At 45.4% G+C, this 11,671-nt stretch overlaps 1 long non-coding RNA gene across 1 annotated transcript; it reads right to left on the bottom strand.

Annotated features, from left to right (window-relative positions):
* Positions 1-884: 884 nt before the first annotated feature.
* On the bottom strand, positions 885-11,209 carry LOC125960690 (uncharacterized). The gene is made up of 5 exons (XR_007470619.1): positions 10,907-11,209; positions 7,234-7,322; positions 2,572-2,692; positions 2,160-2,303; positions 885-1,309 (listed from the first exon to the last, which is right to left on the bottom strand). It is a non-coding gene; the product is annotated as an uncharacterized LOC125960690 (long non-coding RNA).
* Positions 11,210-11,671: the final 462 nt, after the last annotated feature.

Raw genomic sequence — 11,671 nt, 5'->3', positions numbered from 1 at the left:
ACCACACCTACATGCCTCCAGGACTGCTACAAAGATAGATGAAATGAACATAAAATTCCTAACGCAGTCCCTGGCACATATTGTGCAATTTATGGTACTATTATTTTTTTAATGTATTTTGCTCTGAACTGTAGGGTGCTAAAGCTGGTCATGGGCTGATGAGTTTTGGTAAAAAGGCAGAGTCTCAAGATGGCAGCTACAGAAGCTTCGTCAATCCTGCCTCATAGCGGGGCCCTTATTTCTAGTCCTAAATTGTACGCCAGGGTGAGCTGACATTGAAATTCTCCATGGTCAATGCTTGGTCTCTTGAGTTCCGGGGAAGGAGAACCTTCCTGGGAAAAATCACCTGGGACCTGGATGCAGCACAGCAATCTGACTTGGGTGGGCTCTAGGGGGCCTCCAGCAATGGTTCCAGATGCAAAACCAGAGAATAATATCATCAACTTAAAATGTGAGGCAGTGAACCTCCCTGGGAGGTTGTGGGAAGGGGTAGAGCATGATGTGTGTTTCTTTCCTAGGGCTCTTGTAACAAATTACCCCAAATTTTGTGGCTTAAAACAACAAAAATTTATTCTCGTACAGTTCGGGATTCCAGGGGTCTGATCAAGGTGCAGCAGGGCCACGCTCCCTTGGAAGGGTCTGGAAGAGAATCCGTCCTTGCCTCTTCCAGCTTCTGTGGCTCCAGGCATGCCTTGGCTTGTGGCTGCATAATTGCCATGCCTGTCTCCATCTTCACAGGACCTTTCTCTCTCATCTTCCTGTGTGTCTCTCCTCCCTCTGTCTCACATAAAGATACTTGTTATTGGATTTCGGGCTCACCACGATCATACAAGATGATCTCATCTCTAAATCTTTAACCTAATCACATCTGCAAAGACCCCTTTTCCAAATAAAGTCATATTCACAGGTTCCAGGGTTTAGGACATGGACGTATCTTTGCGGGGCCACCATCTAATCCACTACAGTGGGTGTGGAAGGTGGGTCCCAGCTCTCCGAGGCTTCTGTTCACTACTGGCTGTTTGGCACCAAAGGGATACAAGTGTGTATGGGCAGAGACGCTGGCAGAAAGCCTTGCTGCTTCGTTGTTCTGCTTCTCAGAGCTTCCCCTTGTCCACCCCCATGGTGCCCATCCTTTTCTCCCTCCTCTTGCATGAAGGGGTTAGCGATGGGATGCTGAGATGTCCATTTCCCCAGGGTCCCTAGCTGTTCCCCCCGAAACTGCATACGCTCCCTGGCTCTGGGCAAACATACATCATTTCAAGAAGCCATACGAAGATAGGTAGCTTGACTTTTCCAGAGCCGTTCTCACCTAGAAGGGCAGACAAGGGTTTCATTATTGTGGGGATGAGAAAGATACGTACAAGGAAATATTAATTCAGGCAAAAGGTTCATTCTTTCTTTTTTATGTACAAATTATGCAACATAAATGTTTTACAATGATTAATATTATTTCAGGGGCCTAACAAACACCATTTACAATGCAAATCTCCAGGCTGCAGGAAGGTACCGGTAATCAGGGAGCGATGGCTGCCGGGCTGGAGTGGGGCTGAGATGGAGCCTGTGGAAAGTCATGTGGCTTGCCTTTGAACACAGCGTCCAAAAGCACACGCGCCCCTCCCAGCGAAGGCTCTGGGAAGACGTTCCCAAGTGGCCCAGCATGCCCTCTGAGCGATATGGCAACATCTCCACATCTACCCTCCGTTCCTGAGGCTTCCCTTTAAAAAGTCACATGCTTTTACTCCTAACCAAGAGAAAGGCACATGACTAGGGGTGGGAAGATGGGAAATTGGAAAATAACAACATGGGGAAATGTGTCAAAAGTACCCATCTGTTCTAATCCATCCCATCATTAATAACCTCTCCTCCCCGCTTCATCAGGAAAGAAAAAGCAGGAGACCTCCCGCTGTGCTGTATCTCCCCCCCATCTCCCCGGTGCTATCTCCGTTGCTCGTGTGATCTCATGCTTTGATGTCGCTTGATTCCTTAAATGTGTGATTAGCACACACTTTGCACCACACACCCAGTTTTAGTCCTTCCCAGACCTGCTCAAAAGTTAGAGCCCCACAAGCCGTGACACCGAAGTGTCCTTGTGAGATGGTTGCTCTCTCTAACTCAGCTTCCCCGCACAGGGGGGATCCTAATGCAGGATGAACCATCACCTAGTTCTGCCTGTGCTCAAACAGCACCAAACACATCCCAGGGAAATCTCGGTCATTCTGGAATCCAATTTTTCTTTACAGCTTTACTCCCGTTGCTTCCGATGTCCTGTGTTGAATGTAGAAATTCAATAAGTGTGAAATTTTCTAGAGAGAGAGAGAGGGAAAAAATCTTATAGCATGGCATATACATTGCTGAATCGTTCATTTGTTAGCACAACAATATCCCTGCAATGTTGCAACTGGTTTCCTTAGTAACATGTTAAAGTATACAGGAAAACATTTTGGGGTAATGTTCCCACTTGAATTTTGAATAAACTTTCACATGAGGTAAGGAAGTGACATTCTAAAAATAGCAGATTAAGCTTATTCAGTCATTCCATGAAACTTTAAAGTATGGAAGTGTTGTACTTACTGGAAATGCGATGGGCTACCAGAATTGTGACTGGGCTGGTCAGTTACATTTTGAAGAATCACTTGGAAATCTTTTGCTATTTAACACTCGGCAGTGCATAGAAACAGTTCACCCGAGCATTCTGAAACGAAGAGTTTATTTTTAAGGAGCCAATAATCAAAAATGTATTACTTCCCTAGTGCTGGTATTCAGACAGTCTGGATTTCCAAATCGTAATTTTCTAGGGCAATGGTTTTCAAACTTTACTGTGCCTCAGAATCCCCTGGAGGGCTTGTTAACACACAGATTGCTGGGCCCTACCAGAGGTTCCGATTCAGCAGGGCTGGGGTGGAACCTGAGAATATGCATTTCTAACAAGTTCCCAAGTGGTGCTGATGCCTCTTCAAGAACCACACTTGGAAAACCATATTCCAAACAAAGACCTACTGTATAGCACAGGGAACTATACTCAATATTTGGTAATAACCTATAAGGGAAAAGAATTTGAAAAAAAAGATATCTATCTATCTATATCTATCTATCTATATCTATCTATCTATCTATCTATATATCTAACTGAATCAATTTGCTGTACACCTGAAACTAACATATTGTAAATCAACTATGATTCAATTAAAAAAAAAGAAAACCATATTCTGGGGATGGCTAAAAATGATCATTCTGGTCCCCATATACCTAAGCAACAAAAAGGTAATTTTTTTTTTATCACCTTAAAACAATCGGAATCCTAACGTCACGGCCAGAGCTCTTCTCTTCCGTACATTTTATAAAAACCTTCAGGAGATGGGTCCATTCTCCTGGAAGATGGGGAAATGTAGGTGGGCACAGAGGCTTCATCATATTTTAGAAAAGAATAGTCAGGAGGCTGAGACCTCACCTGGGATCAGGCCAACATCGCACAGGGTAGAACAGGGACCCTGTTTGTAATCACCTCCATCCCCAGAGCTTTGCAGGCAGCCAGACAAGGGGCAGGAGCCCCAGATGTGCTTCTATGCTTGAGTTAAGGCTACAGTCAGCGAGTACCTTGGTTTTGTTATGGATTTTACTAAATGTATTCACAGAGTCATTGGTGACAGGAAAATGCTTAAGTCGCAGTCCTGGCCCTTTCACTCCTAATGTGATAATCCAGGTCTCCAGGTAGACAGTCAGCTTATAAAATGGAAAGTGCTCTGGGCCGGAGTCAGGACATCTGGCTTCTGGTCCTGAATTTGCCCTGACTTGCCATTGACCTTGGGCTCTTTTCCATCTCCGAGAGGGTCAGACCAGTTCCCTGAGAATGCCTTGCAGCTCTAGTGATGCAGGAGTCAACTTTGATCTTACGCTTGTTCTTTGTTTTGGTTTGTTTCTTTCCCTCTTTCTGTACCAAATCAAGTTCAGTTTGAGGTAAAGGAAATTCCCAAATTACTGTTTTGTATCTTGCGGAGGATCACTTCCCACAGCTAATTTCTCAACTTCAGTTTCCTTACTCCAGAAGCTTGCTGTGTCCACATTTCAATTAATTGCCTATTGGCGCACACCCGACTCCAAATATTTGTGCAGTTCCCGAGAAAGCCTCATTCAGCTAAGTACCTGATCGCGTCAACCTGCTCTCTGGTTCCAACATCTCAGAATATCCAAGCGAGGAAATATGCAAATGCCAAAGTCACCCAGAGAGAATTCATCAGGGGAGGCAGTCATTGGAGGCAGGGAGAGAGGCTCGGATGAAAGATATTATCGCTCGCCGGAGACAGGGAAATCGAGGTGGGGGAAGGGAGGAGGTGGAGAATCTGAAGACTGGAAACGCTCACACCCTATAGCACAGGATGCTGTTTTCTTCCAACAAGGGCTGAGCAGATCAGCTGAGCTACAAATAAGCTATGGAGGTACTTGCAGGGAGCCAGGGCTTAACAGCCGGCAGAAAATGGAGTATTATTAGAGAGACTACCCCAAGTCTCTGTGCCAATAAATTCCCCACTCCCACTTGCTGACAAACTCCTACCATTAGAATCACGCTTCAGTGTGTTTGATAACATTGCAAAATGGTTAGGATATAGTGCTCAGTAACAAAAGTGGTGTGCAAAATTATGTCAACAGAGCATGTCAAAGGCATAGAAGAAAACAAAGGGAAAATATGTCAGTGCTGGCTGGCCCCTGGGTAGTGAGATCTTCGAAAAGTTTGTCCCCTACTTTATATTTTTCTTTACTTTCCAAGTCTTCTACAATTAATAAGTACTGCTTTACTGCTTTCAAGGTAAAAAAATTTTTTTTGAAGTTTTTTCTTTTTTACCAAAAAATGTGCTTTGAAGTTAAGTGACTGTCTTCAAAAAGCTCTTGGTAAAATGCAAATCTATTACCTGAAAGGGACTGTCCATCACTAATTCTGCATAGTTTAGTTTGTCATCTTGGTGACTGTCATCCTGGAAAGCTGGATCGGGGGCTGAGAATTGTATTTCATTCATCTTTGCATCCTGTGAGCTCAGTACAGATCAAGGCACAGGGAGAGGCATCAAATGTGTATTGAATTGTACCAAGAACAGAGGAAACAACAGATGTCAGAGGAAATGGAACCCAGGATGAGCTTTGAAAGAACAAGGGTGATTTGGAAAGGCTCGGGGCAGAGTAAGCCCCAGGGGACGATGTACAGCGGGAGTCGCAGTGGCAAAAAAAGCAACATGATGGCCTTAAGCGCTGGCCTGGGGAGGGGAGCAGAGTCCAAACAGGGTGTGACAGGGGACCCTCACAGTTTAACCACTAGCCAGGCCAGTCTTGTAACACAGTAGTTTAACAACTTTGTACATCCTTCTGCTGAGCTCTGGTTTCAAAGTTCCTCCATTCACAGAGACACCAAAAGGAAAATGGAAGTTAAATGATGGAAAACATGCAAAACTTCTTCAAAGTTGGCTGGGTCTGCCCCTCCAGGCCTGATGACATGGCGCTGAGTGCTAAAGAAATCTCCAGGGAAATGTCAATCGCTTTCAAGTTTGAACAGAATCCCACAACAAGACTCGGGAATCTAGGGAGGCAACAGAAGGCACAGACAGGCAATCAGAGGCACAGAATGGAAGAAGGACTTTGACAAAACATAGTGACATGATGTGGTCGGGTTCATTGCCACCACACACGTACCCTGAGGAAATGACTTACATCAAATAAACGGAAAAGATACTTCCTTGATTTTCTCATTTGGGACAAGCTGCTTACACATATCATTATACATACTCATTTAATAAATATTTATTGAGTGCCTACCGGGTGTTAGGAGCTGGAAATCGGTAATGAATAAAGCAATACTCCCTGCTCTCCTGGAATATGTGAGCTGGAAGGAACATTCACTATCTAGTTCAACAGCTGCAGGTTACAGATCCAGAGAACGCGGCCTACGATGGAGAAGGGGTCTGACCAAGAGCACCCAGCTAGGGCACTTTCACCATCTTTTATACCAGGAGGTTTTGTATGCAACTCTCAGGGTTTTCTCTGCCTACTGTGATCCTTGTGCCCTATACTCCATTGATGAAAATTCTACTGACCCTCTAAGGCTTATTAAAATGTCAGCTAGTCTCTGTGAAGCTTTTTCTATGCCTTCCTTTGGGTTCCCATTGCCCTCTCTGCCTCTGTTATAGCATTTGTCAAGTCTGCCTTGAACTTTCAAGAGGATACACCTGTCCCGTCCACTCGATGCTGAGCCCCCTGAGGGCAGAGATGACCTCTCATTCATCACCCTACTCGCAGCGCCTAGCACCGCTGGGGGGGATACTGTTTATGCAGGAGCCACCAAAACCCAGACACTGAGCTAAACACTTCACACACACTGTTGCATTTAATCCTCACCCAACTCTCCAAAGCGGATATGACTTTGCTTGATTTAAAGATGAGGAAACCAAGGCTCAGAGAGATTAACTAACTTGCTCGAAGTCACAATGCCTAGTGGAGAAGCCGAGATCCAGCCAGTTCTCTCTAGCTCCAAAGTCCATATTCTCCTCATTACGTACTGCAAGGTCCCTAAGCTCAAGGTCAAAGACTCTGCTGTCCTGTCTGTAGCACCTGGCACGGTGGTGTCCGACTGGTCACACAGACCAACCCTGAGTCAGTGTGGGAGGGGACCACAAGAGAACGTGAGTAACAGGGGGTAGGGGCCACTGGGGTCATCATGGAGGCTACCTGCCAACAGAGGGCATGGAGCCGAGATACTGTCAGATACCCCTTACGCAGTTCTGCCATTATAACAACCGTATCATGTTCAAGGGCAGAAAGCAAAGTAAACACATGGTAACCTGAAAACAAAAAGCAAAAGACAAAATGAACCCTACTATGACCATGACATAATTCCCAGGAGATAAAGTATAAAACCGAACCACATGGACAAGCAATGAAGCCAAGTAGGGGCTGGGAAAACAATGATGTGACTGAGATCCAGGGATAGTCAAGGACAAGGATGCTAGGACTGTTCCAGTAGCAGAATATGTAGAAGCGATCTCAGGGGGCAGTCTGGCACCCACCAAAAGGCTGAGTGGGACTGCTAAGAGTTGTCTCCCAGCTTTAGACATTTATTTCACTTCCTAATTCCCCAGCCAAACCTCCTAGGGGACTGGTTTTAGTTCCAGGTCACTGCCAGCTCCCATCCCCCACCTCCTCCCAGCCCCCACCCTACCCTACCCACCCCGGCTTTGCCTTGGCCTCAAACACCAGATCCAGGTTCTCAGAAGCTCCAGAGCAAACCAGGGAAGGCTCAATGGACCCACATTATCATCTCCAGCTAAGACATGACCACATCTCTGGGAAATTCATAAAAACACGTGAGATTTTTTTCCTACCGGGTCCCTTCAATATTTCTTCAGTATTTACAAAAAGGAAAAAAAAATCTACCTCCCCATGTACGCTGAGAACCAGACAAGCCATGTGATTTCTCTGTGCATTGCCTTCTAAGAAGCTCTGAACTAAATCCAGTGTTTGTGTTTCACCCCAGGTTATAAGTTCCTTACAGGTGAAGAAGGGTGGATTTTTCCTTTCACTCTTACAGGGTCTAGCTCAGTGTTTAGTGAAAGGACTCAGGGAAGATTTGTGGGAGTTAAATGTTCAAAAGCACAGCGCTCCCACCTCCATCCTAAGATTTCCAACCTTCCTTTCGAGTTTTTAAAAATCTGTCTTAGGATATATGTGTGTTTATTGTGACCTACCTTAAATCCTTTTTGTAGGCAGGCAGGGAATGAATGAATAAACAAACAAATAAATGAATAACAGACTCCCTCCTGCCTGGGGGTACTTGCACAGGGCTTTGTCAGCTCTGCTTCCAGAAAATCCTCCCTAACAGAGACTGAGCTGAGAAACAACAGTTTGGGAGCTCAGCGGGTTTCCTTTTCTTTTTTTTTTTTAAACCTAGATAAGCTTGGGTGCCTCAAGTAAATTCCCCTTTGATTGGTATGTTTCATCAGTTGAACTCTAATTGGTGCAAACAGGTAATTTGGAGATTACGAGATTTATTCTTCTATAACAGTGATTACTGATTGCTAATGATAGTGCTGATTTTTAGGTATTTAAAACCTTGACAGTTACAATGTGATTTACTACAGTGTCTCCGAGACAGCCTTCTACGGATCCCTGAGGACAGAGACTGTGTCCCTAGTGAGCTCTGGCCAGTGCCCCATGGGCGTGTGTGCGTGTGTGTGTGTGTGTGTGTGTATGAATAAATGCTTATTAATATTAATAATCATAATAACCACAGACTGTAAAGCACACACTCAGAATACTGAGTCACTTAATCTGCTTGTAATTTCATGGATTTTAAAATATATACCTTCTCTTACCGATGCCTAATTCAATGAGATATTAGGATTATTAGCTTTGGAAATAATTGGCCTTAAAGGCACATCATAGAATGACGAAGTCGACAACTCTCCTCCCTGACATTTGGAGACAGTTGGTTTTGGAAGCACTCAGAGGAGGTAGAACTACGAAGTAGCTGCCTTCCTGCCACCCCAGAGAAAGGAGCTAACCCAGACTGCCCTGGCCCAGTGCCAGCTCAGGAGCTGGGTGCTGCCTATGCATGCGCTCTCTTGTTATCCCGTGGTAACAGGCCAGGCACTAATATGTCGAAACACCAGTGTGTGAGTGGATGGAAAGTGGCGGTGCCCAGACAGGAAAGTTACCTCCATGCGTCTGATCGTACGGGATGAAGCTTGGCACACAAGCCCACTTGCCAACAAAGAGAGCAGAAGGGATCAAGTCAGGCCAACTCATTCAGAAATGTGCACCAATTACCTCTGGGTCAGGCATTGGACCCAGAACATAATAGCAACGTCCCAGCTTCAGTAATTATGTGATTTTCCTTTTTGTTAACACTTTAGGTGAATAACAGAATATGCCACCTCCCATTTCCTGCCTCTAAGCTGCTGCACAAGCTGTCCACTATGTAAGTTATACTGCATGTGCAAGACCTTCTCGTCAGGTAAGGGCCAGCTCAATGCCACTTCCTTCCCTGCTTCTTCCTTCCCTCTCCCTTCCACGCTGGGTGATGCCTCCCATCTCTGAACTCCCATGAAATTCTGTGGGCACTCTGAAGTGGTGGGTGCACCCTCTCAGAGCAGCGCCAGTCACCTGGGCATGGGTACCCTCACTAGATTGTGAGTTCCAGCTCTAGACAACCAAAGACTGTTGTCCTCCCAACATGCTCAGCACACTTCCTTGGATGTAACTTGTGTTTCATAAAGTTAGTGATATTTTGACTCAATCAAAAGCTTTCCTCTAGGTTGATAGAATCGTACACCTTTAGAGCAGAAATGGATCATTGAGGAAATCTATTTGACCCCTTCATTTCAGGGATGAAGAAACAAAGGCTCAGATGAATGGGCAGGGTCACTCCAGGAATTTCAGTAGATGGCAATGTAAGACAGAAGAAGACTTTTTAGCTAGAAGCGCCTGAGAAAAAGTATCCCCAGTCACCTACAAGTAAAAAATACTCATCAACCTTTGCTCTCAGAAAAGAGCAGATCTTTCCATTAAACCCGATGCTCATGGCCACCCAGGTTTCTTGACTGTGAAGTGAACTCAACAACTGCCCTTTTGCATTCCATGTTCAGGGCCACAACGGGAATCACAACGCCCCATCCCTGCATAGCAGTATACAACACTCAAAGTGCTTTCAAATGCATCGTTTGACCCTTGTAACATTTTTTAATGGAGTTATTACTTTTTACCTGAGAGGAAATTTTGGTGAAATGCCTTTCCCAAGGTCACACAGCTAGTAGTACATAGAACAGCTGGAACTTGAACCCCGGACTTTTGATTTCAAGCCCAATGTTTGTGTTCTCTGTCCCAAAGTTGCCTCTCCCAGCTCATCTCCATGGAAACAAGCTTCCCATACCTCCCTTTTCCCTGTAGCTTCTGGAGACATGTGCTTTAAGCAGGTTTTACCTTTTACCTTCCTCATGTAACCCTAAAACTTGTCCATCAGATTGTTCTCATTCTGCTTTTAAAAGTCTCTAAAAGCCTTGATATGTGAGACTTTCTGAGGTGTCAGCTAGAAATACAGGGCTATGATTTGGCCTGGATTGCATCAATACCTTGTCCCCTCAGACTGAGTTCTAATCTACCACAATATGTTTTTTCCTGAAAAATTGGGAAAAGTTTACTCTTGCTTGGGAGGGCCCATCACCATCAACATGAAGTCACAACATTATCTTCATTTTTGATAGAAAAGAAACATGGAACGATTTGGCCCACTTCCACATCTGACTCACACTTTCCCCCAAAGGAGAAAGGAACAAGATTACAAACTAAATTGTCTGACTCTGGTTGGTCCCCTCAGCTTTTGCAACAAGAGGCAATATGGTCTTGAAACAAAAAGAATCCAGCTGTCATCGGCTGGAGTGGCTCTCAGTACAAAACAGCACTGGTGGTCCTGAAACATCTTCTAACAGATCAATCACACGGTCATCCTCTGGAGTTTTTGAACTAGGAGCAAAAAGGCATTTGACACTGCACTAACCCCTTACCAAGCAGGGGGAAGCAGCAGGAACCAGGCCAGATTGCTGTCCCTCCTTCCTCTTTTGAGAGGAGTTCTGGGCCTAACTGGTTCATGTTGGCTTTGACAGCATTATTATGCTGTATTTGATCATTACATAAAGCTGAGGTAAGTCTCTCTTACTTTCTCTCCCTAAAGAACTTTTAAAATAACGAAGTGTTTTACAGAGGATCTGAAGGCAAAATCAACCATGACCACAAATCATCATTCTCTAGAAAGTTCCTTAGTATTAAAAATTCCTTTTAGTATTAAAATGTGCAATTACATTTTGCCTCCCCTGCCACCCTCCCCTCTGCCACACGGAGAGGCTTTGATATAATCAGCAGCACCCCAATCTACCTGATTTTGAGTGATTTCCATTCACACTCACACCCAGAGTCTTGCTTAAATATGATATGAGTCATCATTTTGCATTCATCATCAGGCATCTTCAGTGATCCCAAGAGAAGCTTGGTCTGATAGTCCTAAAGGAAGGAGTCTGGGTTTGCTAATGACAAGTGAGAACCCAGTAGAACTTCCCAGATGAGCAGCTGGGCATCAGCCCACTGGGCTGGTCCCCCGACTTTGCCGCTGTGTGGCCTTGGGTATTCACAAGCCCAGCTGCCAGGAACATGTGCCAATCTCTGCCACCCTGGTGGCAGGGAAGATGAAGAGGGCAATGGGCCAGATGACTTCATGAATCTCTTACACCCCGAATGCGCTGCTCTTTTCTGTGACATCATAATCATAGGAGTGGGTGGGCCGTGGAGCTTGTTCCAATTTGAGGGAAAGACTCTTAGCTACATGTCCTCCCCTTCTCCTTCCCTCCCCCACTTCTCCTCTCTAACTCCCACAAGCCAGGGCTAAGGCAGTGACACCCACCCAAATGTCATTTCCCCAGAGAAGACAGGCAAGGGGGCAGTGGCCCAAAAGGACACCTTGGGGTGTGCAGCACCTTCCCTGCATCAGGGAAGAGCCGCCCCAGTGAAGACATGCCTTGGCAGTGAAGAGGAGGCATTCAGATCACAGATGCAGTATCTCCTGCAGCGTCAAATGGCACCAGCAGGCACAGGCCCCAAACTCGAGACACCGCCTAGTAACCAAGCCAAGCCCTTGAGGCCATGA

The sequence above is a fragment of the Orcinus orca genome, chromosome 1 (genome assembly GCF_937001465.1).
Source record: "Orcinus orca chromosome 1, mOrcOrc1.1, whole genome shotgun sequence".
Lineage (NCBI taxonomy): Eukaryota > Metazoa > Chordata > Mammalia > Artiodactyla > Delphinidae > Orcinus > Orcinus orca.
The sequence above is the reverse complement of the archived record's forward strand: the minus strand, read 5'-3'. Positions and strand labels throughout refer to the sequence as shown.